General features: G+C 43.6%; 2 non-coding genes and 3 pseudogenes across 4 annotated transcripts; 3 read left to right on the forward strand and 2 right to left on the reverse strand.

The window, feature by feature from the left end:
• Positions 1–754: 754 nt before the first annotated feature.
• LOC146258387 (uncharacterized) lies at positions 755–2,439 on the reverse strand (annotated as a pseudogene). Its single transcript, XR_014729768.1, has 2 exons — positions 2,304–2,439; positions 755–2,036 (listed from the first exon to the last, which is right to left on the reverse strand). The product of XR_014729768.1 is annotated as an uncharacterized LOC146258387 (transcript).
• Positions 2,064–6,304, reverse strand: LOC146258388 (uncharacterized; annotated as a pseudogene). The gene is made up of 7 exons (XR_014729767.1): positions 5,572–6,304; positions 5,411–5,482; positions 5,258–5,308; positions 4,504–4,572; positions 4,318–4,413; positions 2,999–4,139; positions 2,064–2,860 (listed from the first exon to the last, which is right to left on the reverse strand). The product of XR_014729767.1 is annotated as an uncharacterized LOC146258388 (transcript).
• A 316-nt stretch (positions 6,305–6,620) lies between these two features.
• trnag-gcc (transfer RNA glycine (anticodon GCC)) lies at positions 6,621–6,691 on the forward strand. Its single transcript has one exon. It is a non-coding gene; the product is annotated as a tRNA-Gly (tRNA).
• Positions 6,692–7,608: 917 nt separating this feature from the next.
• On the forward strand, positions 7,609–7,691 carry trnal-cag (transfer RNA leucine (anticodon CAG)). Its single transcript has one exon. It is a non-coding gene; the product is annotated as a tRNA-Leu (tRNA).
• A 9,465-nt stretch (positions 7,692–17,156) lies between these two features.
• Positions 17,157–20,882, forward strand: LOC146258391 (uncharacterized; annotated as a pseudogene).
• Positions 20,883–22,005: the final 1,123 nt, after the last annotated feature.

The raw sequence follows: 22,005 nt of genomic DNA on the forward strand, positions 1-22,005 counted from the left end.
AACAATACAATGTTCATGTTTGCTTTTTTAAGTAATGGTGAGTATATCAGTTCAAAATAAATTGGTTATAATTTCTCGACGAACATGATTATTGCTGGCATCGCGGCGGGGCCTCCCACCACGGCGGGGCCTCCCACCACGGCGGGGCCTCCCACCACGGCGGGGCCTCCCACCACGGCGGGGCCTCCCACCACGGCGGGGCCTCCCACCACGGCGGGGCCTCCCACCACGGCGGGGCCTCCCACCACGGCGGGGCCTCCCACCACGGCGGGGCCCCAGAAAGCTTTCCCCTTGTGGGCGGCCCTGCTCACCCCTCCTCCTCCTCACCACTCTTCCTCCTTTCCAATTACTACTGCTCCTATCAGTACTGCTCCTCAGTCCAGCTAACTTACTTCTTCTCACTTATTTTGAATCTTACAGGGTACATTTACCTAAAATCTAAGCATTGTGGTGATTCAGTGGTGGAATTCTCGCTTGCCAGAGGCAGTTAGGTAGTGCGGAAAATATGATTTTACGTGCCGGTTCTTTGTCATGCCGGAGACTGGGGTTCAATTCTCCGAAAGCTGAATAATTTTTAAGCCCTGGTATGTTTTTTGTACTAAGTTTTTGTAAAATGAAGTTATTGATATAGACTAAATATCAAGTCAGTCAAAATAGGAAACTTTTGTCATCCATAGTTTTTTGTCAGCCATACTTTTTGGTAATGTTTTTCTGTGTTTTGTATATATGATACCAATAAATCCAAGGCTCATGCTGAAATCTGAACTTTGTTTTATAGTATATTAAGTCTCAAGATCAAAAGCAAAAAAATATTTACACAAAACACTAATGACACACCCTTTCGCTATTTCACATCACTATTTACTGTACACCACTATTAGTTACACAAGATTATGTGCACATTACTAACTACACACCATTATTTACACTCTAATATGACACACCCTTTCACTGTTTCTATTATTTCACATCACTATTTACACCACTGGTATTTACACAAGATTATGTGCACATTACTAATTACACACCATTATTTACACTCTCCTATTCATTTCCCCTTCTCAGCCAGCCATCTCAACTTCTCTGTCCCATAAAAGGCTGAACCCTTGAACTCTCCACAGGTCAGCTCCTTCTCCATGCCTTGGTCCTGATACAGCAAGAAAACCTTAGCAGGACAGTAGACATACTTCCCTGCCACTCCTGGGAATCCTGTGTGGATGTGAGGGCTATCAGGGCCTTGTTTTAAGACACGGTGGCAGAACCTGCACAGCCGCCCCTGTGGTGGCACATCTGCTGCCTTCCTTTTGGCCTTCTGGCCCTGCACTTTTTTGCTGGGTTGCAGCAAGCTCCCGCTCAAAAAATGGGGTGTCCATGAAGTCCACTAGATCCATTCTGGGGTTTGTAAGTCCCTCTGCCCCATATTTTTGGTGAACTTTGGTGGAGCAGTAGAAGTGCCTGGTTGGCCCATTCTGGTAAAAAAAAGAATGGATGACCCATCATTTTCGAACCGGGACCTTGTCCTCTGGTTTGTTGCTGTTGCTGTCTTTGGAGAATGTCACTCACCATTCTCTCAAACGTCTCCTCTGTCAGTGGTGCTGCCTTGGCTGGAGGATTCACAGTGGCAGGTGAGAGGGTGGTTACAGGCACAGTGACAGTGTCACTGTCCTCAGTCAAGCTCTGCCACGGCCGTTGGGATTCCAGCAGCTTTTCTGGACTGATGTTGAATGAGGAGCTGGTGTTCTGCAGCTTGGCCAGATGTTTTACATATATGCAGATGTGCAGCCATGTTGTCGGGTGTAGGAGGGAATTTGGGTCGGTGCTGGAACTGTGGACCATGGCTGCATACTCGTGGTCCACAAGCCTCAGCATGTCCTTCTGTCCATGGTGTGTGGTGAGCAGACCGTCAATGGCCACTTTCATGGGGCTAGTCCACCTGGTGTGGTCAAGCACAAAGACCCGGCCGCCAGTTTTAACAGATCCGGTGCGGGCACTCCGAGGAGAGGCAGCCATTGGAAGGGTCGGTGTGTATGGAACAGCTGAGAAATACATTGGATACAGTTTATTGTTAGTAAATACAGTGTATAGTTTGTTTTTGAAAACCACAAATGGATGTCTGTACGTGTAAATATGTGTACTATTCAAAATGTTCCTTTCAGAATGCCACTCCAGTCATACCCTGGGCCTGGAACAGCACAGGGGAGACACGGTTGCCTTCCTGCTGGGAAGTGCCACGGCCTGGGATCCAGATGGGCCCTCTGGCTCCCTCCCCCTGGACGTGATTCAGTCGTAAGGTTCCCCCATACCTGTATATGATCCCGTCTTCCAGCTCTGGGTCACTGAGGCAGCCCCTCAGTATGTGGACCCGCTGGATCCTCCAGGTCTTCAGCATTGTTGGCTTGAAGAGTGGGACATCGTTTGGGTCCTTGGACATTTGGAAGTGCTGAAGAACCTCCTCTATCCTGGTCACCTGCTCCTGAGGCTGATCGATCTTGGTCCTGCAGTGATCCCGGATGTCCTGCTTGGTGGGGTTTGGAGACACAATGCCACAGAAAGTGTATGCAACTTTCAGCCTCTGCAGATCTTCCTGGTTGACCACAAGGAAGGTAGCGGAGAGGAACTGGCAGAAGGAACTTTACAGGGAATGATGGTCAGACACAGACTCCCTGCAAAAACGCCTCATGCAGTGAAACAGGTCCAGCTTCATTTCTATGTCCGGGTTGATTTTGACCTTGAGGCACAGGAGTTAGACAGCTCCCCTGCAGTAACCTCTGCCAACACAGCCTTTGTGGTCTTCCAAGCATCCCACAGTAGATGTTCATCAGGGTGGGAGTCTGGAACCCTGAATGCTGCACAGCAGTCCCTACACAATAACAAAAATGGAAGAAAACAAAATTTGAAATATGCAAATATATGGGATACATTTACAACAGAAATGGAGTTACATTCACATTATATGATTTACATGTCTTATGAATTGTGTGCTATATAATAACCATACCTGTCCACCCAGTGGTACTTGGCCATGTCCAGTCCAGCAGCAGTGTAGCGGTTGGCCAGACCTTCATACATGGGCTCCAAGGAGCGCTCAGACTCAGACTGCACCATCACCCAGGAGAGGATCATCCAGTTCTCGTTCATGATGGCGTAGGACGACATGGCCCCTGAGGAGAGAGTAACCTTTCTGGCAATCTTGCGTGTGTGGTCAGATCTCAACACCTGCCCACAGGTGCCCTGTAGGAGCTTGTTGATTGCTGGCTCCTGGCGTCGAAACCCCTGGAGCAAGCAGTCTGTCAAGTATTGTGCTGACACTGACATTCCACTCCAACCATCAGCATCTTCATAACCTCCAAAAGGAGGCACCTGGTTTTGCCCCCTGATGAAGGCACTGATTGTTTTCTGGCCACCCAAGCCCGCCTCTGTGTCCTGGACATTCTGCACACAGTGCAGGTAGGAGAGATGAGCTTACTCGTATTTTAGGTGCAGCATCTCCGTCACCTGTTTGGCCATATGTCATTGGGTGATTTACCCGTGCCCCTCAGCTCATGCAACACCGTTTTGCAGATGTCAGATGTCCTTTTTGTATGTCAGAAAGGCTGGCAGGATGTTGGTGAAGCGCTGCGGAAGTTTTTCCAACCACTGAGGGTTGCCAGCAAACCAGTGCTTCCTGCACGTCTTGCAGCACAGACGGGATGCAAAAAGGTAGTATTGGCCACTCATGCCAACAATGACACGAGGCCTCCCCACCCCCGCTGACGCCATCATTGGCTGCGGACAACCATGGAGACATGGGAGCACATAGTTGTTTCTAAGGCTCTCCATGATGTCATTCTCTGGTTTCCAGATGAAAAACGGATGGAGCTGAAAATATTTGGGGGAGGGCAGGTCAGAAGAGGTCTCAAAGAGCTCTGGCTGAGGTGGGTAGCACCACAAAGAGATCATCTTCATCAGATGGTGTACTGGGCAGGAACCTGGCCACAGCCCCAAAGCTTCCATCTCTGTCTTCATCCATATCCACTGCTGATTGCAGGTCCGGCAACAGACATCTGAGTCATAGCCAGGGACACTAATGGATACTGCAGGAGAGGGTGCAGGCTGTTCATCGGATGCAGGGTCTACTGGAGGAGCAGGGTGTGACAGAGCTATGAAAAAGCAAAAACCAGATTGAGATATTTACATTTAATCAGCCGAGAAAACATTCAGTTTCTCTTTTCTCTCAGTAAGTGGCATGAAAACACCATGTTTTACCTTTCAGAAAACTAACTTGTTTATAGACAACAAAATAAGAGTTTGTGTCCATTGAAAATGAAAAGAACATACTTTGTTCTGACAAGGTTGGTTGTGGGATCAAAGATTGACCCAAGGCAAGCAGCTGAGGAGGTACCGGTAGGCAGACCTTCACAGGAACGGAGGAAGCTGGTGGAGATAAAATAACACAAACTTAAACATCAATGGGACACACTTTCATAGCAAATGCATATGAGATATACATGTACAGATATCAACCTTGCAAAGGAGAAGCAGTTGTGAGGCGGTCAGTTGGTGTAGAGAGAGTAGCTGTTGGTTTGCTCCTCACTGTTAAGGAAAATGAAGTGTTATCATCTGACCCCTCGACACAGTTTGGCGTGCCAATCTTATTTGTATGTGTAATTGGTAAGAGTCACTTCTGCCTTACTTGTTATCAACATAATAACAAAGCTATCCATGCATTCTGATTAATAAATTCATTCTGATTAGTTCAATAAATTAATACAAATTAAGATTTTTTTTTATCAAATGGTAAATAGATTTTATAGAACAATATCAAATCTAACTATATCAATTTGATATTTCAATGATAACAGGTAAAGCTCAGTGACAATACCAACATAAAATAATAAATAGTCAAGGGTTTGGCATCTAAATTTCAAAGGAGAGAGAAACAGCAGTTTTCATGTAGGTAAGTAGAGAAGTCATAATTAAATTATGTTTTTAATTTTAAATGAAAGTGCGCTACAGACTTTTTCATCCTTGTTCAATTGGCATGCCAAACCTTTGAAACAGCTTCATAGAAAGCATGCACAAATAGAACTCATATGAACACTTAACCTCATCGCTGACATGTTACATCCTTAGGACAGTAGTAAGTAGAACAAAATAACACAAGCATCAGAACAGGCCAGAACACGACCAAAATAATAAACAAGCATATTCAAACTTAGTTATGGTAGATAATTCTGCGTGTGACAAAATTATCCTCCAAAACTGATGGATGGTTAACCTCTAGCTGTGGATGAAGCCTTTGTCCCAACTGCTGCTACTGCTGGTGAACCTGGACAGAGAACAAGTACATTGCATTATGTTTAAATAATACATTTTAATTGATCTGAAAGTGACTGATACAAGTATGGACATGTTCCTTTAGTTAACTCACTCAGCTGGGTCCCAAACTTGGAAGGGGACAGACTCAGCATTGCCCTCTCCAAATCCTCATCATCCTCTATGACTAGGAAATAAAACAAAAGGTCACATTACAATTTGAATGGAACAAATATGTATACCGTTATGTAAGTGATGTATGTTACATGAACAGACCTGGATGATCAGAGGCAGGGGTTGAGGTGGTGTTGGAGTCGGCAACATAAAGGGGTTGAAGTGTGGATGCTGTCAGGGTCCTTTGCTTCATAAAGTACTGCTACAGATTGTGCATTTTGCTGCGCTGCACGCACTTCTTTCCCATTATGAACGCTGCGTACCCATCAGCTCTACCGTTTCAAATCTCCCCCCTGGTGCTTTTAGCCCTGGAACCAAAGCCAACTAAGTTGTCATGGTCAGAGGCAACGGGTGCAGCGGGTCTTTTGACAGAGTACCTCCGGAGGTCCTCAATTACCTGAAAGCCTTTGGTGTACTCCAGGAAGGACAGTAGGCTGTCTTTACTGTGGCCCGCTGGGTTGAACTGCACCGCTGGGTTGTCTGCTCCTGCTCTACCTTGTTGATGAGGTACAAGGTGTAGCCTACATCATTTTCCAGGAACCACCTGAAGGACTCTCCTTTGTATTTTCCAAACTGGAGGATGTATTCTCCTAACACCTCTAGCCGGTCAGACACATCCTTCACTCTCAGAAACACCTCTGTGTGGGCATTGGTTTTTCACCAAGTCCTCCCTTTGAGGTGCAGACTTGTCCTGGGGGGAGGGGTTCTCTTTTATCCTCTGAGCTTCTTCAGAGGGGTCCTGTCTCAAATACCCAGATGGGCCTTTTCTGAAGGAGACTTGCATTTTTCCAGGGAAAAGTTCTTCATATTGATCTCTACAATTGACAATGTGCATAGACTGATAAAAATTATTTAATCTAGATTGTTTCAATTAAACAATATACTGTAATACTAAAACAGTTATTATTTATGCTCTTCAAAATTCTTCAACATAGCCCACTGTAGCCAGAAGATGACTGCTAATGTACATGAACGCTACTGTACTTCAGTAATAGGCTATTCTTCTTGATTCCTAGACTCATGCCCTCTCCAAACACACGGTCATTTATTGTAGCTGGCTAACATACTCTGTACACAAATTATTAACTCCAGCTAACTTACTTCTTCTCACTTATTTTGAATCCACCAGGCTAAATATTTCAAGAATCTAAGCATTGGTGGTTCAGTGGTAGAATTCTCGCCTGCCACGCGGGAGGCCCGGGTTCGATTCCCGGCCAATGCATGAAACTTATTTTGTATTCTTTTTTATTTTATTTTTTACACACATATTTTATCAGGGGGGTGCGGGCGTGAATTTTTACTGGGAGTAAAAAATTGGCCCTGGACTCTGATCCAGACCGGCCCACCAGAACTGTCCCCCATATACGCCACCACAGCTGCCCTGTTAATGCAAGCATATTCTGTGTTCGATGTGATGCGAGTTATGGAGTTCCATACTTAATGCAAGCGCGCGTAGCTTGTGAGCCGAACATTTTTTGGTCTTTATTTGAGCGCAAAATAGTTGAGCTTCATGTAAAATAAACATAGCTGTTTTTTTCAATTGGTAAAACCTTGTCTAGTGAAGGTGATTTCATTGTCTCTGCTTGTGTTCTCTTCGGGTCATTCTGACCCATCAGTCATTGTGACCCACCGTCGTTTGCAACAACTTTACCGCATACAAAAACAAAGTGAAGCATTTTCTTTTAACCGTTTAATCTTGGGCTGTCTCAGACCCTCCACATTGTGAAGGTTAAAAGAAAATTATTTTTATTTGCTTTTGTATTGGGTAAACACAACGATGGTTCGTTATAAACCTTTTGGTCATGTGACCCAAAGGCAGCACAAGGGTTAATTTTTCAGCCCCACCCTACATTTTTTTGCCTGGTTTTCCATCGTTATTCTTCTCCCGGTGCTCCCAATTGCCAGTCCGGGTTTTTCTGGGTTCGGTTGAAACACGCCCCATACTCGTAGCCCAACGGAGCGGTTTCAGACTCATTCTGACTAGAATTATAAGTAAGACAATGTCAGGCTACCAATCCTTAGATGCCTCTGAGGCGTTAACAGGGTTTAATGTCACCACTGAGTCAACAAGCTTGTGTGAAATTATCAATTGATCCATCATATGCAATATGGACAACATTTTGACACCTAAATTCACCAGTCAGGATGGCCGAGCGGTCTAAGGCGCTGCGTTCAGGTCGCAGTCTCCTCTGGAGGCGTGGGTTCAAATCCCACTTCTGACATTAATTTTATATAACTAGTGCAGAGTGCCCGTGATGCAGTTGGTTCTTCATTGACTGATTTCATAGGGTATTTCACACTATTCCTTAAGGTTTCCAAATAGCGTAGGTAACATTGCTTAGTAAGAGGAGGGAAAGCAAGGCCAATTCTATTCTAATAACTAGACTAACTAGCTCACAGTGAGTATCTAGCAATCAAATAAATTGTGTACAGAGTATGTTAGACATATACAATAAATGATTGTGCAGGTACATTAGCAGTCATCTTCTGATGTTGCTCAATTGACATGGCTACATCATTAAGTGCTTTATGAGTAGGCTACAGTGAGTAGTGTTGAATGATTTTGAACATTGATAATAACAGTTTTAGTATTACAGTTAGGGATAGGCATCATTTATCGACGATCGATTAATTCATCATTAAGAATTTTGTTGATTACATTTTTTCATCAATAAAACTAATGTGTGTTCTGTTGCGTAGTGTGAGTCTTGAAGGAATGCAATGGATTTCGCTATGCGGTAGCAATTTAACATTTTACCACACAAAGGCAATGTTTGGGGAAAAAATGCCACAGGCCTACTCAGTTACAGGCGAGTTTCCATGCATGTATTTCAAAAGTAAACACGAAGAGGTCATGGCGAAGTGTAGCGCTAGACCATTTTGATTTAAAAATTACTTTGTTCACTGCCAACACTGCAAAGCTGAGTATAAATACAACTCCTCCACGACTCAAATGATGTACCACTTAAGGAACGTACATCCGACCCTGGTTAGTGGCGGTGCATCCTGCTCTCGGTGTTAGCAGAGCAGAGAAAATTACCCAACAGATCTGCAAGTCCATCGAGATGGATATGCTACCCTTAAGTATTGTTGAGGGCGAAGGTTTTTATGAAGCTTTGTTAATTAGCCGGAAAAAAAGAGGGTCAGTTTCGTTTGAGCACTGGCTTCTAGCTGTCAGCTCTGCTGCTAGGAATACAGAAAGAGTTGTTCTTCTTGTAATACAGATCTCAATGCTGTTTTTTCTATTTTCACTGCATTTTGATACAAATGTGTGGGAAACATTTTAACGCAATTTTAATAATTATATGACCCGTACTTCATGAATCAGTTCAGTTCCACTTTAATATTCATAATATTTGTTAAATGGTTTTCCAATTGAGGAGGGCCACATGTAAAAATGAATACTACTAATATACTAGTATTCGATGTTGGTCCAAACTTCTCATATGCTCTCTCTTTTTCACTCCGTGGGGCAGAAAATCAAGCTGTTCCATTTAGGGCTCCCCCTAGACCAGGGGCAGAGCAAGGGTTGTGTCTCAGGGGGGGGCCGAAACTGATTGGGGGCCCCCCTGTTATTAACAGTTTGCAGTGCGATAAAATATAACAATAAAAAGTAACCAATGGCAACCTCTATTGTGAACAGCACATATAAGCCTATATAATAAATGTGTCCAGTCATCATAGCCCCTAATGTGCGAACAAAATGTAGGAATAGGCCACTGACCTCGCCTTTAGCATACATTAGAATTTCACACACAGGCCTGCACAAATCCATGCATAACATGGGTTTAATGATCTGTCCATTTACCAAATACACTATATTCAAATTCAATGATAAGAGGTCATAAGCCCCCCAAAATTAAGTTAAAGACAGGAGCCTATAGTCAACCTAACAGTGACAACTAATAATAAACAAACATAGCCATGGGCGTATCTAGCGCTATTTTGGTGGGGCTGGAGCCCCACAAAAAGGTTCATTAGCCCCCCCCTAAAAAAAAACTAATTTGTTAATTTCTCTTCCTAAAACTCACTAAAGGACACTTTCAAAGGATATTTTCAAATTTCTTCTGAGGGAACGTGCCCCCAGACTAGGGCTGGGCGATAGGGGTAAAAAAATATCTATATAGATATTATATTTACATTCGATAACGATAATTAAGACAATATACCACAGATCTGTAGTAGTAGCTAAATAAGTCTCTTCCTCAACTTTTTCCCTGCACTCGGCATAAAGTTTAGACAGAGCTGTGTGAGAGAAATGTTAGCGGCCAGGGAGCACGTACCTGGGGCAGGGCTCCAGACTAACTTTTTTTACTCAGAGTACAGTAGCCCCTGACTGAAAATTTTTGGAGCGCAAGCAGTAAATTCAGGGGCACACCTTATATTGACCTGCAATGCATTTATTAATGTAACTAGAGGGTACAATTTAGTGGCAATTTTAAACCTGATGCTGGTAGTTCATGAAGAAAGGGACATCCTTAGTTTTTTCATTAATTCAATATTTTGCACAATAATACATAAAAGTATTAATTGTTATCCAGTGAAATTAGGGATTTATATTAGCAAGGGGGTTTAAAACTTTTGCAAAGCACTGTATTCATGTCACATTCTCATTGGAGTCTATAAATGTCTGATCCTAGAATCGCCCCTGGTACAATTTCTGACGAAATTGTGGTGTGTGCCTGCGTCGGTTGCAGATGGGGCAGTTTTTCACTGACATTTTTACAACTGATGTACAGCGACGCACCACATAAGCTAGAGTTTAAATACATTATTTAATGTGACATTACTGTACATGCAAGTTTAAGATAAATGACTTAAATGTACGATGCGCTTTTCGATCAGTCCTCCGACACCACGACACGATACATGCCGAGTATAACAGCGCAAACAGAGGCAGGGATACAGTAGCCACGCTAGTGCTAAATGAGTATTTAGTTGCTCGGCTCCATGACGCAAGGTAAGAAGGGCTCGTGAAACTGACCAAAAGAACGAAGGGAAACCCACTTGTCTGGCAGATTAAGACATGTTCGTAGGAACCTAGCAAAAAATAGCCTAGACTTTCCAAGACTTTTAGCTAGGTTTATAGGTACCTAACGAAAAATAGCCTCAACTTTCCTAGAGTTTTAGCTACGGTACTAATGGGGAGAGCTCGCCGATATCGCTGTCTTACGAGCACGTATCTATGCGTCGTTGCGAACGTGTGCTGACGTTGTGCACACCAAATAAATTCCAAATGTTTAGGTCGCACATGCGCGAGTGCTTGTAAAAAATGCTCGCACCGTCTCAAAAACTGGTCGCAAAATGCGAATATTTGGTCGCAGTCTGGAGCCCTGACCTGGGGTCAAGTAACTTAAGCTTTTTAAACCCTTGCTTTTTATCAATAGCCTACCTATCAATACTTTGGCGCAAACTCTCAATTTCTGCATTTTCCAACATGTGATTTTGCTTCAGGTGGTAAAAACGGTTTAGTATATATTAGTATTATAATTGGACCTATACGCTGCTCTTATTGGTCCAGAGACGTTGTAAGAAATCTGCAAAACCGTTTCCAGACCTCTCCAGAGGTCCGCAAACGATTTACGGACATAGCAAGCGGTTGCCTTGGAGATGTTGACAACATGGCGTCTGCTCCAGATTCGTTGTGTTTGATTTGGGATTTCCCTACGTGTTGTTATATTATATAAAAAAACAAATATAGACTTTCACAGATCTACAAACACCTTTGTAAGCAGAGATTTGTTAAGACGTTTGTTAACCGAGACCGTAGGTCATGTTTTTATCAATCATTTCTTCATTGGAAGTTGCTCCCTCACCATGGCTATCGCTGCCACTGTTTTCGGCAATAAGACTAATTTTCAGCAGTTAACATTAGCTACTCCACTCGAGGTGTTCAGTATATTTTAGTGAGCATAGGCTACCATTTCTCCGCAACTTCCTGCTGCATCACAGAAATTAAATGGACTGCTGTTCCTAATTGATCTCTCGATCAATATTATTGAAAATGAATTAATATTACGATATCTTTATTGAGGAAGTCATTACTTCGATAATTATTTTTATCGATTTATCACCCTACCCCAGACCCCCCTAGTTTTGCTGGGTCACAGGAAAAATTAGGTTTTATCTAGGGGCATAGCCCCCCCAAAGTGGGAACCTAGATTCGCCCCTGAACTTAGGTCTATATAACAATTCTTTCAGCAACAATTTGGGCAAGCTACACGCGAAACCAACCCCCCCCCCCCTCCCTCTGCTACTGCCCTAGACGCCTGGACAACTTCAGTTGTGAAAATGTGTAAACGGGTTGCAGAGTTTTTGGTTTGCGTGGTTTCGTTTTTGCAACGCGTTTATGTATTTGCAGCGTTTTTGATTTGCGTGCTTTCGTTTTTGCAACACGTTTATGTATTTGCAGCGCGTTTATGTATTTGGTTGTGTTGTGTTAATCGGTTGAAAATATAGCAAGTTATGGTTATTTCAAAAGTACATGTAGCACCAACACATTAGGTGCGTTGGACATGGACTGTGGCTGCATGAAACGACTGGCAAGAGTAGCCGCTTGCAGTCGGGGAGGAGTTCCAGAACGGCTCTGTGCAGTCCGACATTCCAGCTTCTCGTGCTTTGATGCATTGACGTCAGTCACGGCTGATTAAAGTAAAGTGAGCAAACAGCGCTTATTTATAATTAAGTGTAGTCTTTCCGTTAGTGAAGAGGCGGACTAAAACCCTTTCTTCAACAAACTTTTAATTCAATTAAACAGTTTGATCCTGATTTGAGCATTGGCGAAACTGAAGGTGTCAGAATAATTACAAAACACGCGTCAAAGTAGTCGTGTGTGAGTCTGGCCAATCATGAAATATCTGTGTCGTCATTAGAACCCGTGCAGTTGCTCTTGAGAAAAATGTGCTCGGCACAGAGCTGGCAGTTCTTGAATCGATCTCACGGTTCTTTGATGGCTACGTCACAGTGACCTAGCCTCGGCGCCGTCTCAAGTTGGACAAAAAGTCTAACCTGAATTCACTGTTTCATGTCAGCATCCTGCAGCCGGCTGTAGCGCTGCATAAAGTCATAATTTAGATCTATAATATTTTTGTCACGATTGTATTTATAATGGCAATTAGCTGTATAATATTCACAAGAATGTTAAAGGTCACATGAAATGCTGTTTTTGGATGCTTTTATATAGGCCTTAGTGGTTCCTTAATACTGTATCTGAAGTATCTTTCCCGAAATTCAGCCTTGGTGCATAGGTACAGCCACTACGAGCAGTCCCTCAATGAGCTTTCCTCAAAACGCGCTGTTTCTGTGTTTGTAGCTTTAAATGCTAATGAGGAGGAGAGGGGCGGGCAACATGCGCTAATGTTTACAACGGATGTATCGCAATGGCTCGTAGCCCCCGTTGCTGTAAGATGCCTCAAATTGATCACCATGGTTTGCAGAGGTGCACACTCAGTCATTTCAATGAGGAGAAAGGCGGATATGGCGAGCCATAACACCAACAGCAGAACGGTTATCCAAATAACAAAGTGTACAACACTCCCGTTTGTATTCACACACACCAGGGTTTTTCCTGGGTCAAAATGGGTCTTCGGTGCTCCATATATATATACACACACACGCACGCACGCACGCATGCACGCACGCACACACACACATTCGTCCTATTTCCCCTAAAGCAATAAAGTTAGGCTACTAAAAGACACCTTACACTCATCAAATCAAATGTATTTGTATAGCCCTTTTTACACGCAAGCATGTCATAAAGTATGTTCTAAATGGCATAAATGCTGCCAATTAATAATTGACATAACTTATTGTAAAAGGTCGGTAGCCTAGCCTATTGATTAAGGTAGGCCACTCTGAAGCATGTACACTGCTTGCTTCATTTGATCTTGATAGGCTAAGCATTCTGTAGCAAATATTAACAATAAACCCACTTTTCATTAATTAAAACTACTTCAGCATAATAATGCACCTAAAATACAAACCTGAGTAAGGGCAGCAATTGCTATAGACATGTGCAATTTAGCTAGCAGGGGAAGAATACAAACAACAATAATCACCAGTAAACTTTAAATATTTAAATTTGCAAGAACTATAGACTTATACAATAAACAGGCTTAAATGAACTTTAAGAAATAATGAAAGTTATATGACGTACAGTTCTCAAGGACGCACATACGCAATCTCAACTGCGGTGTGAAGCGCGTGTCCGTGCAATTCTCCGACATGCACTCTAACAATCACTGCTGATAGACGGCCAAAAATGTTGTACAGCCTGATTTCTGATACAATGGCGGCAGAAATTTAGCCATAGAAAAAACACTGCACTATATATTATCATTCTAGGTTAAGAATACGAATGGAGGCTGCGTTGGAAATCGTAAATCTAACTTTTGTCAGCATTTTGAGTGGACATTTTATTTGCATTTGTACAGGTGTATTCGTGCACGTCGGGCTGGCCCTCGCAGCGGTGGCCACTCTGTCCATTGGCACACCTCACAGTTGCGTATTGATCAGACAAGAAGACACGCTTATCAACTCGATTACTATTGATCAAAACAGAACGAGGGTTCGGCTGTAGCCTACTTGAAACATACTGTTGAGAACATATTCGCAGACATGCATTGCACGCGTTTTTTTTCTTCTTTTGTTCATTGCGGACTTTTTTTTGCCTTTGGCGCTCAGGATTTGTCATTGGCGCTCGGGAAAACAGCTTTGGCGCACGCCAAAATTTTCTCTATGCAGGAAAAACCCTGCACACACTTGATGCCATCTACCTTTACATTAGCGACAGTAACTCAGCTGGCTCGTAGCCCCGTTGCTGTAAGATGCTTCGAATTTGCCCATTCTCATCTGATCAGCCTGGTTTGCAGAGGTGCACACTCATAATAATGTCAATGAGGGGAAAGGTGCATATCGCGCGCGCCATAACACCAACAGCATAACGGTTATCCAAATAAAGAAGTGTACAACACTGGCATTACAGCGTTTGCATTCACACACACACACACACTTAATGCCATTTATCTTTCCATTAGCAACAGTAACTCAGCTGTTAGCTGCAGAGCTAATGTCACAGACACATTCTACTTGTAGTAAGCTAGGTAACCATATACAGTAAAGCAACAAAGTGATATAGCGTTAGTTAACTTACTTGTCCAAGGTTTGTAGCTTGCCCAAGGAGATTTAGTAATGATCCAGAATTTTATTTCAGCAAGGCCAGCTTTGTGTTGGCTCAAGTTGAGGAAACAGTAGTGGCTGAAATGTTTGGCGCAGACATACAACACTTTGGGAAATTGTGTCGCCGCATTTCCAGCGAAAATACAATTAAGATACTGGTTGTGCAGAGGCTCGGATGAAGGAATTAAATAAAGATTTGTGCTTGCATTTGTACATCCAAGCACTGAGCAACTGTTATGCTTCTTTTTTTTGCTCGCCATGATGTTTCTCCAGGAAAAAACGATATTGCATCGCCCTTGCACGGTGGTAGCTCAGTTTCTCATGGGCGGGCCAGATGATCTGGGCGGGCAAAGCATAAATAGGGGAGGTAACCTTGCACACCCAGGAGAACACCCAGGGCTTGGTTTACACCTATCGAGAATTCTAGCCACTGGGGACCAAAGGCAGGCTAGGGAGACTCATATTAATGTTAAATAACATCCTAAACTTAAGTTTTCATGTCATGTGACCTTTAATGTCAGAAGCACGCGCCTGCACTGTACTGGGTTCCCCTTTACGCCCTGGAGAAGAAGTTGACCCCCCCGATTGTCAATGTATAAATCGCACACTGCTCTTATCAATTGTCCCCTCTCCAGCTAACTAGTACCCCCCCACACACACACTCGTTCTAAACAAATTTCTCAAACTGGCTTTGAAACATGGCCGTCATTAGACCCTTTTTACTGGGGAACGTGCCCCAGTTTAAACCTGCTGTGCCCCAGTAAAATCTAAAGTTTGAGTTTTAACAATTTTCTTTATTAGTCAGTGCATTCATTTAGATTGATAATCCCTGAATAAATGAACGCAGTATCCCAATCAACACTTAAAAGTATTTAACCGAAAACACTAACCAATGCAAGCAGACTTCCATGTCGCGCGCTCTCCTGAGCTTGCCAAATAGCCACTGCAGCAAGCACACAGAAGTCCACGACTCAGCCGGCTGTAGCGCTGCATAAAGTCCGCACACACAGTCAGAGTTGAGGTAGGCTATGAAAACATTACAAAACTAAAGATAGTTTCTTAATGAGAGGCCTACCGATCATCTTATTGTGACCAGAAAATTATTACATGAAGCTAAAAAAAAAAAAACAGTATTTGCACTCATGTGAATGCCCCCAAAAATTGCCGCTTTCTTTGATGTCCCTGCCAAAGCTGTTATCGAATTTGCGTCCCTGAACTGTTGTATAGTGGGTTAAGCAATTCTGTAGCCTAGTAGTGCGTTGTGCACAGCAAGCTTGAAAGAAAAAAAGTGATAGGCCTATAAATAGGGGCCTGTGCCCCAGTAGTTTTATGTCTAACAAAGCCTCTGCTTTGAAATGAGCTAATACACCTCTAGGCCTCTTCGGCCTCTGTTTTCAAAACAAAATCTAGTCGGAGATAGAAACTTTCAGTTTCCTTGTGTTAATGTTAATACTCAACACCAGTAGGACTTACAGGGGTGCTAGCAACAGGGGAAATAACGTCAGTGTCACCTGAAAAGACCATTTCCATGCATGTACTCCAAATGGTTCAACAACAGCTTTCAATGTACTTTGGGTATGTTGTTTAGGCGTTTTCAGGGACATTTAACAGGACTATTAAAAGGCTAAACAATTAAAATGCTAAGTTTAATAATGGATAAAAAAATCGCTATGCTCAGTTTAATAATGGGACATGCGAACGTTTGCTGATAACACACGCCCCCCGATAACGTGAAGTGATCAATACTAATGGGAGACGACTGCCAGAGCTAAAATGTAGCGTTATGCTTCAAACGACGGGACAGGAGATAACTTGATCGACAACACACAATAAAGGCAAATTACTTCACACAGTAACAAGTGTTTGTGATCACTTTTGAGCAGTTTAGCTCTACCTTAAGCGCGAACGTTAGCTGCGCTGCTGCATGCATCGAACACATGACGTTCCAGTAGGCTAACTTAATTCCGTGCTGTGTGTTCAAATTCTTCTTCATTGTAGTATTTCCTCCCTTTGACGAAATGTACACTTTTTACACGCGTTACAAGTGGCGTTGTTGTCATTTTGTCGTGTGAAATACAACCAAACTTTAGAACGCTTCTTTCTAGTTGCCATGTTTGCTACAGTCTGAATAAACTATAAAAATGTGCGCATGCGCAACGGCACAGAGAATCGTTAAGGAATTTTGCTAACAGGTGCGTTCGACTTCATGCAGCACCGGTGTCGCCTGCAGCCGCCTGCAGCCCGGCTGACTTGAAGCATCCAATGGCATTCTCAGCTTTAAGGCAGCCGACTGCAGCCGATTGTCGGCGCCACCGGCGCATGAAGTCGAACCAACATCTCGATACCCATCCCTAGTTGTTTTTGTCATATACCGATGCTACTATTTAGCTCATTTGTTTGTAAGGTTTCTCATTGCTTGTATTTCAGTACTGCATTTAAAAATAAAATAAAAAGCGATTTTAAAAATAACATTTTTTGCGGGTTTGGTTGAAACACGACCCATACTCATGGCCCAGCGGACTCATTTTCTGACTAGAATTGAGTATGACAACGTCAGGCCCTACTATTTATGCATGATTTCTATAAACCTGTGTCAAGGGTTTGGCATGCCAATTGGACAAGGATGGAAAATACAAGCCATAATTTAATTATGACTTCTCCATGAAAACTGCTGGTTTACTCTCCTATGAAACCTACTTGCCAACCCTTGACTCTTTTCTATTTTATGTTGGTATTGTCACTGTGCTTTACGTTATTATTGACATATCAAATTGATTTCATAGAAAAAAATATCTATCTACTGAAATATCAGTAACATTTATTTATTAATCAGAATGCTTTTATATCTTTGTTATTATGTTGGTATCAAGTAAGGCAGAAGTGACTCTTACCAATTAGACATACAAATAAGATTGACATTCCAGACTGTTGAGGGGTCAGATGTTAACACTTTATTTTCCTTAACAGTGGGAAACAAACCAACAACTACACTCTCAAGACCAGCTGACTGCCTCATAAGCGCTTCTCATTTGCAAGGTTGATATCTGTATCTCTCATATTTATTTGCTATGAAAGTGTCTCCCATTTTTGTTTAATTTTGTTATTTCATCTTCACCAGCTTCCTCCATTCCAGTGAAGGTCTGTCTACTAGTACCTCCTCAGCTGCTTGCCTTGGATCAATCCTTGATCCCACTACCAACCTTGTCAGAACAAAGTATGTCCTTTCATTTTCCATGGACACAAACACTTATTGTGTTGTCTATAAACAAGTTAGTAAAACATGGTCATTTCATGCCACCTACCGAGAGAAAAGAGCAGAATCTTTTCTCAGACAATTAAATGTAAATGATCTTAATGTGTTTTGCTTTTTCATAGCTCTGTCACACCTCTGTCAGGCCCTGCAGTCTTTCATACTCCTTCCGGTGAACAGCCTACAGCCTCTCCTGCAGTATCCATTAGTGTCCCTCGCTATGACACATCTGTCGCTGGACCTTCTCCAATCAGCAGTGGATATGGATGAAGACAGAGATGGAAGCTTTGGGGCTGTGGCCAGGTTCCCGCCCAGTACGCCTTCTAATGAAAATGCTCTCTTTGTGGCACTACCCACCTCAGCCAGAGCTCTTTGAGACCTCTTCTGACCTGCCCTCCCCCAAATATCAGCTCCATAGTTTCTTCATCTGGAAGCCAGAGAATTACATCATGGAACGTCTAAACAACAACTATGTGCTCCCATGTCTCCATGCTTGTCCGCAGCCGATGATAGCATCAGCGGGGGTGGGGAGGCCTCGTGTCATTGTTGGCATGAGTGGCCAAAACTACCTTTTTGCATCCCGTTTGTGCTGCAAGACGTGCAGGAAGCACTGGTTTGCTGGCAACCCTCAGTGGTTGGACAAACATCCGCTGCGCTTCACCAACATCCTGCCAGCCTTTCTGACATACAAAAAGCCCATCTGCAAAACGGTGTTGCATGAGCTGAGGCGCACGGGTAAATCACCCAATGACATATGGCCAGACAGGTGACGGAGATGCTGCACCTAAAATACGAGTAAGCTCATCTGTCCAACCTGCACTGTGTGCAGAATATCCAGGACACAGAGGCGGGCTTGGGTGGCCAGAAAACAATCAGTGCCTTCATCAAGGGGCACCTCCACCTCCTCTTGGAGGTTATGAAGATGCTGATGGTTGGAGTGGAGTGTCAGTGTCTTCACAATACCTGACAGACTGCTTGCCCCAGGAGTATCGATGCCAGGAGCCAGCTATAAACACCAGCTCCTCACTGAACAGCAGTCCAGAAAAGCTGCTGTAAACCCAAGAGCTGTGGCAGCGCTTAACTGTGGACAGTGACACCGTCATTGTGCCTGTATCCACCCTCTCACCTGCCACTGTGAATCCTCCAGCACTTATACAGGCAGTGCTTCTGACTGAGGACACCATTGAGAGGATGGTAAGTGACATTCTGTAAAGACAGCAGCAACCGCAACAAAGTGGAAGACAAAACCAGAAGACAAAAACCTGCCTTTCCTGTGGCCAGACCAAGTCCCGGTATGAAAATGATGGCTCATCCATTCAGAATGGGCCAACCAGGCACTTCTACTGCTCCACCAAAGTCCACAAAAAATATGGGGCAGAGGGACTTACAAACCCCAGAATGGATCTAGTGGACTTCATGGATACCCAATTTTTTTAGCAGGAGCTTGCTGCAACCCAGCAAAAAGTGCAGGGCCAGAAGGCCAAAAGGAAGGCAGCAGATGTGCCACCACAGGGGCGGCTGTGCAGGTTCTGCCACCGTGTCTTTAAACAAGGCCCTGATAGACCTCACGTGCACACATGATTCCCAGGAGTGGCAGGGAAGTATGTCTACTGTCTTGCCAAGGTTTTCTCGCTGTATCAGGACCAAGGCATGGAGAAGGAGCTGACCTGGGGGGAGTTCAAGGGTTCAGCCTTTTATGAGGCAGAGAAGTTGAGATGGCTTGGCTGCTCTTTGTGTGAGCCCCCCTCCACCCCCTTAAACATTGTGCTTTACAAGAAAAATGTATTTAGTGCCATACATGGTCCACATGCAAATAAGGTGAACTGGCATACACACACATTGAGACAGCCAACACTACAGTGTTTTCATAAATTCCTACAAGTGGTGGACTAGCCTGCCTGCCAGCCCAACTTCGCCCCACCCACAAAAGAATTTGGTCGGGAAGTTGGGTCTGGAGGGTCTCGTATTGGGAACAACTATTTAAAACCAGGATCTGGGCGGACCAATGAAATTTCCAGGGCAGGCTTTATACGATGAAGGACAGATGATCAACAGTAACGTAATCAACAACGTCACGAAAGAGCCCTTGGGTTGAATTTGTTTTCAACAATCAACATATTACGTGGCTCTGATTGGTTGTAGGTCTATTCAATTGAGCGAAGAGGCATTTGTTTTACGAGTTCTGTTGAAACACGCCCCATAGTCACAGCCCAACGGAGAGTTTTCAGACTCATATTCTGACTAGAATTATGAGTATGACAACGTCAGGCTGGTGGTGGACCACAACAGTAAGAAAATTATAACTTGCGGCTGACCCACGAGCAGGTGAACTGTGTCTGCAGCATGGCACTTCGGGTGGCTGAAGTCTCTGACTCGGACCCTCTGTCTCAGACGCCCTCCTCTCTGAGTGAGATGGTTGTAAGACTGCGTCCTTGTTGCGGAGGTCATTTTGACTGGTGTCTTTACATCTATCACACTGATTACGTGAAAAAAATCAAACCAGCCTTAAAAACCGACCTGTGTAATATGCGTCATTGTGGAATAACTCCCCCAAATTTGCTGAAATATTACAGATGACATGAGCTAGCTACTGCAACAGCTAAGGATCCTGCTGCCAATGTTTCAACCTAAGCTCCGATGTTAGCCGATGCTAGCAGGCAGTCCTCTTGCTGTGGATCTCGTCTTCGACTCGATGAAGATTCAGCAGCCTTGAAGTATCCAGTCTCGTCCTCTGTGTGTTGCTCACCATCTCCAGCCTCTTGTGTCTTTTCCTCAGTGAGTTGCTCACCATATCCAGCCTTTTGTGTCTCATCTGCAGTGTGTTGCTCACCGCCTCGTGTGTCTCATCCACAGTGTGTTGCTCATCAGCTTCAGCTGGCTGCAGTGTGTTTTTTATCTGCTCCCTCTTGCTTTGCCTTGCAAAGCGTGCAGTGTTGGTGCGACGCAGATGGAGGGAGGATGTCCAGTCTGAGTCAGTCTCCATCATCGCATATGCAGGTTGACCTGCAATAGCATGATAAAGGTTTTAGCATCATAACATGGGACCACATGAGTTACTATTAGTCAGAAATACTAAAGTAAGAGTACATATATGTTACAGCCCTGTATAAGACGATTGCATGAAATTTAACGGTACAAACAGAAGATTTTTCGCCCATCATAAAAGACTTGAACATAGTCGCTGTTACAACCTCCATTGTTTTGACTGATCTGTGCCACAAATAATTCGTTAAAAATGACGTGGATGTAACGTTAGATACTGCACATTTATCAACATCATTAAAATATCTTACCTTTATGAAATGTCAACAGCAAACATACATAAAACGAGATGTTTACAATGGTGATGTTTTTGCGCCGCACCACTGCAACCAGGCGATCCGACGCCTCTTCGTTACGTCCGCTACATGCTGTCCCTGTCCTTTCTTCAAAGTGGGAAAGCTAAAAAAAAAAAAACACTATCCCCGTAGTTACGTTTTTGACCTTTGCTGTCGTGAGACTTCATATTGCAGCCTATCACGCAAGAAGAACGTACCATTTTGACACCTAAATGAATTGAATGATTAACACAACTCTCCAACAACGGAACACCACCGCATTCATACCTCCAAAATGGCGGCTTCTTCCATAATGCCCGTCGGTTTCGCAACTGTGACGTCACCTGACAAAGGCCGATTTAGGAATTTGTTTCAGGATATCTTGGTCACGTTGTTCTTTTAACCTTTCTATTTTGCGTTTTTGTGCTCCACTTTAATACTTTCTTTCGGTCATTCTGCCACTATGCCATCTAGCAATATCAGTGAGTAATGAAAATGATTTACATGTTTTGACCAGCAGCAGCTGATTGGACAGATGTGACCCAAGTAGGCTGCAGCCTACGCAAGCCTGGGCATTAATCCGCGCTAGTGGATTCTCCCACCTTGCCTTAAAACAAGGCCCTGCCAAGGTTTTTTCTGTGTATAAGGACCAAGACATGGAGAAGGAGCTGACCTGAGCATTGTATGAGGCAGAGAAGTTGAGATGGCTGGCTGACAAGGGGAAATTAATGTGAATTATGAGTGTATAAAAATAATAGTTTTTTGCCTTTAATTTTGAGACGTAGCCTG

Source organism: Hypomesus nipponensis, chromosome 14, assembly GCF_054491055.1.
Source record: "Hypomesus nipponensis isolate SF chromosome 14, ASM5449105v1, whole genome shotgun sequence".
Classification (NCBI taxonomy): Eukaryota; Metazoa; Chordata; class Actinopteri; order Osmeriformes; family Osmeridae; genus Hypomesus; species Hypomesus nipponensis.